The sequence below is a fragment of the Gavialis gangeticus genome, unplaced genomic scaffold, assembly GCF_001723915.1.
Source record: "Gavialis gangeticus isolate Ggan-Ray unplaced genomic scaffold, GavGan_comp1, whole genome shotgun sequence".
Taxonomy (NCBI): domain Eukaryota; kingdom Metazoa; phylum Chordata; order Crocodylia; family Gavialidae; genus Gavialis; species Gavialis gangeticus.
Window position 1 is genome coordinate 23,701,256 of NW_017729032.1, and position 5,062 is coordinate 23,706,317.

General features: G+C 42.8%; 1 long non-coding RNA gene across 1 annotated transcript in view; it reads right to left on the reverse strand.

Moving 5' to 3' along the window:
• Positions 1-456: 456 nt before the first annotated feature.
• LOC109302537 overlaps positions 457-5,062 on the reverse strand; it is a 19,840-nt gene continuing 15,234 nt past the window's right edge. Inside the window, exon 3 of the long non-coding RNA XR_002098832.1 lies at positions 457-468. This is a non-coding gene — a long non-coding RNA (uncharacterized LOC109302537). The remainder of the gene's footprint in view (positions 469-5,062) is intronic.

Below are 5,062 nucleotides of genomic sequence, written 5' to 3' on the forward strand. Positions count from 1 at the left end.
TTCAGCCTTTTCTGCATTCTCTGTCACAAGGTTCATGCATGCTTTGGGCAGGGGAGTAGTAGTGGTTGAGGGGAGAGTCCCTGAACCATTCTGCCTGTACAGACTAATAGTCTCCCAACTGGTACAATCTGGTTATTTATTTCCAATTTTCTTTAATCTTGAAGATGGGAGTAGTTACTATTACATGAGCTGACAGCATAGTTTAAAAACAGGTGACAGCAGATCAATGCCTAGCTTAAACATGCATATTAACTGTGAGTCAAATGGAGGGAAAAAGACAAACAGATTCTGGAAAGTGAATTTCTGCAAGAAAGTGATGGCAATTAGCTATAATAATATAATATAGTGGAATATCTTTCATGTTTACTAAACAAGCTGAAAATTATGCAGCAAGATCATTATTAATAACACACCCCTTAGTCTAGTGGGTAAGATAAACGTGTAAGTATTAGCATACTTCAATCTGCTCTATTTTTAAACACCTTTAGTATTACTTTACTAAAAGAGATTCCCTCATAGGAAACTACCAGTTCTCTGGGATCCATTATACTGTATATTTCCCCATAAACACAATGAGACCAAAACAAATAAAAACATAAAAAAAAAAGAGTGAACATAAGGCTGAGGACATCTCTGACTGTCTGATTTATTACCTTTCAATTATTTTATATTTAAGAAAAGCCGAAAAAGAATAACAGAAACCACAGAAATAGCAAATTATTGTAATGCTGCTTCATCTGTATTGCAGTAACCATGAAGGCAAGTGTAGTATCAGACTTAATTGACTTAGGTAAAGCAGGTCTATTGAACTTTTTTCCTAGAACCCCTTCTGCCATAAGATAGGTCTCAGTCCTCCAGCATCCCAGGATACATTGCAGCCCCCTGCTACTCCTCCCCTTGCAGGTCAGGTGGGCTCTACCCCAGCTTCTCTGCTCCAGCTGTGTCAGGTAGCTCTGCCCCCATCTGCCACAGAGCTGAGGCAGCCTTCCCAGTCCCACCAGTGGTGGCATGGGGGCAGGTGAGGGGGAGAACAGACCCCTTCCCTGGCCCCCACCTCTCCCCAGCCAGGGTCTGCACAGCAGGGGTGGGGAGAGTCTCCGAGGCAGGGGCTTCCCCTCCCACTGTGCAGATCTACTGCCCCAGCCTCCCCCCTCAGTACTCCCCACCTTTCAGCCATGGGGACAAGGCTGGAGCATTTAAAGACCTGTGGAGCTGGGAGATGTGTGAGCACCCCTTGCCTTCTGGCCTTGGCCAGTGCTAACATCTGCCTGCCTTGGCCAACTAATGAGTGAACGTTTAATGATCCAATGTATGCATCTTAGAGAACGTTGCAGAGATTTAATCAATTATGCCTCAGACTTTTTGACTGTCTGAACCTAGCCTAAAAGTCCTAGTCATGGACTAGAACACCATTGTGTTAGTTGTTTTACAGTACTAGAATAGACATATAGTTCCTGACTCAAAAAAATATAATCTAAGTAAACATAACAGAAACTAGCTTAATTACACTTGATGACTGAATTTTAGAAAAAATCAGAAAGTCATACAATTGCATTTTTAACAAATGGATTCATTTTATCAATGATAATCTTATCTACAGTTGCCACCTTCTCAGCCATAGTGAAATAATTCCTACCATGTACAGTACAAAGTATTATAAAAATAATTAAAATAAAAACAGTGCTTGCTTTTCTATTTCACCTGAGATTCTATTGATATATAACAAAAAAGCAATATTTTCTGCAAACTTTTGCAAATGCATGATATTGTTTTATTTGCATAAAAGTGAAGAGGATAGAAACATGAACTTATGTTTGAATGTAGCATATGTGACATATATTCATATTCTATTATTTGTTAATGGGATTCTTCCTTTCACTTAACTGGATAAATTTGGCATGAAATCTACCTTTCCTTGTATACTTGCTGAGTAGTTGAAAACTGCAGAATTTCAAAAGATATTCAAGGATAAATAAAACAGTATGTCTAGTTCATAAATCAGTAAAATACTAAACTGAAATTCCTGTGAAAGGAGGCATGTGTTTATGCCAGAGCTACAAATGTTGATGAATTTTGAGATTTTCAAAATCCATCCTTGGATCCCACTTTTAGGTTAATTCTTTGCCTTTGTAGTACAAGGCATTGTGCATTCACAGGTAATTTATTGGGAATTCAAGGATTAGTCATGCAAACAAGCTGCAAAGTTCATCAAGTATAATCAATTAGCAAATTTCTGCGTTAAATGATTTTTCTGAGTCTGGCAACATCTGAAGGAAAATAATAAAAGTAAATGGGAAAAAAATCTGCCATGACTGAAATCTCTCTTTGTCCATACTACCACTTTGGATTCTCACCATTCAGATTTTGTGCTTATTCACCTGGGTCAGCCCTAGCTCCTCTATCTCAAAGCAGAGCTTTGTCAGAGTAATGATATGGGCTGCAGGCATTAGGTACAACAAGTGGTTTTATCTTATGTACAACAGAAGGGTTATATACCAGAGCTGAATGTAAGTGGGATTTAATTAGAAGCCAGGGGGAGACTGAAGGCTTGTGACAGGAATAAATTGATGTTTTTGATCATTAGACCTTGTGTGGAGTCTGCTGCTGCTGTAATGGGAAACCGGTACATGCTATTGCCTTCAAAGCCCTTGACATGACTGTGATATACTTCTCTGGTGTTCAGTTTCATGGGTTACTTTGACTTTCAGTCTGCACATTTTGATCCCACTTTGGCTTATTAATACAGTAAGGATAAAATGATTGTTCTCCTTGCGGTTACTAGAGTAACATATCTTGTAACCATAGGCATATGTGAACCCTTAATCATATATTTATCAAAATAGCTATATGTAAATTCAAAGGAGGAAAAATATTTAGAAGGCACTTCAATTTAACTGCCCTAAGTGAGCAATAGAAATCATGGGCTATTTGCCGATTTACTCAGATGAGGATCTGGTCAAGTAATTTCCACCTACTTCAGAAAATCACTTGAATGAATTCCTTTTCATCTATTTCTTTTTCTCTGTGTGGCTGTAAAGGACAGGACTACAAGCAATGGACTTAAGATGCAGCAGAGGAATTTAAGTTGGAATTGGAAAGAACTTTCTGGCAGATTGCACAGACACTTGGCCAGGATGAGCTGAGCAGAGAGTTGGACTAAATGACCTCATGAGGTACCTTCCAGTCCTGTTTTCCTATGATCATACGATCCTATTCTTTTCTCACATTGATTTCTACAGAAGATAACATTGAAGTCACCTGGATCAGGATTAGATCCCTTGAGCAAAATTCAGTTTCACCTAGAACTCTATTTTAGTGATTTTGAAAAGCTAGCACTGAGGAAGAGAGAGGCTTTTTAGATGTAATTTAAATGTCTGTGATACATTTGTTTTTCTCAAAATTATACAAGACAGTTACGTATAACACATTGCTAACTGTGTAGACAAAGAGCATGATTCTAGTACCTGGTGGATGACAAACTCTGGGGCTTGTGTAATATGTTCAACTTAACACTCATGAAGTGCAGTTAAAATGCAAGTGGAATCACATTAAAGTGATTTAGCACATGTTAAGTGCCCGGTAAGCATGCACATGCAGTTTAGGGTACCCAGTGGTGGGTTGATGGTGGGGGCAGGAGAGGGCCATGGGCACTGGTATGGGTTGGGTGGGGGCACTGGCCAGGCCCTGCAGAGTTCTTATTGAGTGGGTGACAGCTGCATTTGTTGTTTAACCTTCCCGTCCACCCGCCCTGTGGGTTGGGTCTTTACTTAACTGTTCCAGCTGGAAATTCCAGCCACAATTCCTCTCTCTGCATCTGGTGTATTGGGACTTTCATTTCCTTCTCAGCTGAAACAGGCAACCAAACAAGGCCAGGGCAGGAGCAGAGGAGCGAGACCCATGGCATGTCACTGGTGGCACCTCAAAGCCATTTGAGGTGCAGCAAACCATATGCAACTCACATGCACCCATTTGCCGCACTGCTAATTGGAAGCACAGCAGTTTTGTTGACACCAGGAGATCCCAGTCAAAAAAACCCACCACTAAAAAAGGCTATTTGGTACATGCAGCAGCAGCGTGCATTGCCAGAAAGGGAACCTGGCTGGCCAGAGCCACGCTGACTGCTGGCCTAGCTCTGAGTGGCTGGCTGGCTGCCACTGCTGCCCCAGGAGGCCCTCAGGACCCTAGGTAAGGCTGCCACATGTGCTGGTCCCAACCTCCCTTACCCCACCCAATTCACTTTGCTGTATGTCAGAGCATGTGTACAGGGGCATGCCTGGGAATACATGCTTATTGAGATGTGCCCCTAGTATTGCAGTGGTGAGGGGGAGGGGCCATGTTTCCCCCATGCTGAGCAACAGTTTCTGCCTGATAACCACTACTGATGAGCCTGGACAATTGAGTCCAGAACAGGTGCAGGGCACACTGGGTCAGGCTGTGCACACAGGTCCCCACTGGTACCATGGGGCTGGAGCAGTGGCAGCCAGAAGGAGCCACCACTGCCTGGGATACCTAGAAATGCAGTTCAGCTGCAGAGCTGTCGCAGCCCTGCTGCGTACCCAGGGTGTGGCTGGACATGCCACAGCTGGGTGGCACTTGGGCCAGGGAGGACCAAGAGACCCACCACAGGCTGGACAAAGCCCCTCTTCAGGCCAGATCCAGTGTACGGGCCATAGTTTGCCCACTCCTGTCCTAACCCATCACTGATTTGTCCCAGCTGCAAGTAAACGTGTAACAAGTCTTGAGTAACCCAATGAAGGGTAGAAGTGATTCTGTTACCTCTCTGGGTGTGTAAGTTTCTCCATTGTAGGAACAGGCCCTCTGCAGATGCTTAGATCAGCATTTCTCAACCTGTGGGTCATGACCCAAAAGTGAATCACAAGAATATATGAAAGTGTCATAAACAAACTTTAAAAATGGATCAACAAACTTTAAAAATGGAGTCTCTTTTAAAGGAGAAAAATGTGGGAAACTCATGGCTTTTCCCTTGCAGGATGGTAGAGTTCCAGCCAGCAAGGGGCTGCTTGGGGCCCCCCATAGCCCACACATCCTCCCCCCTGCTTCA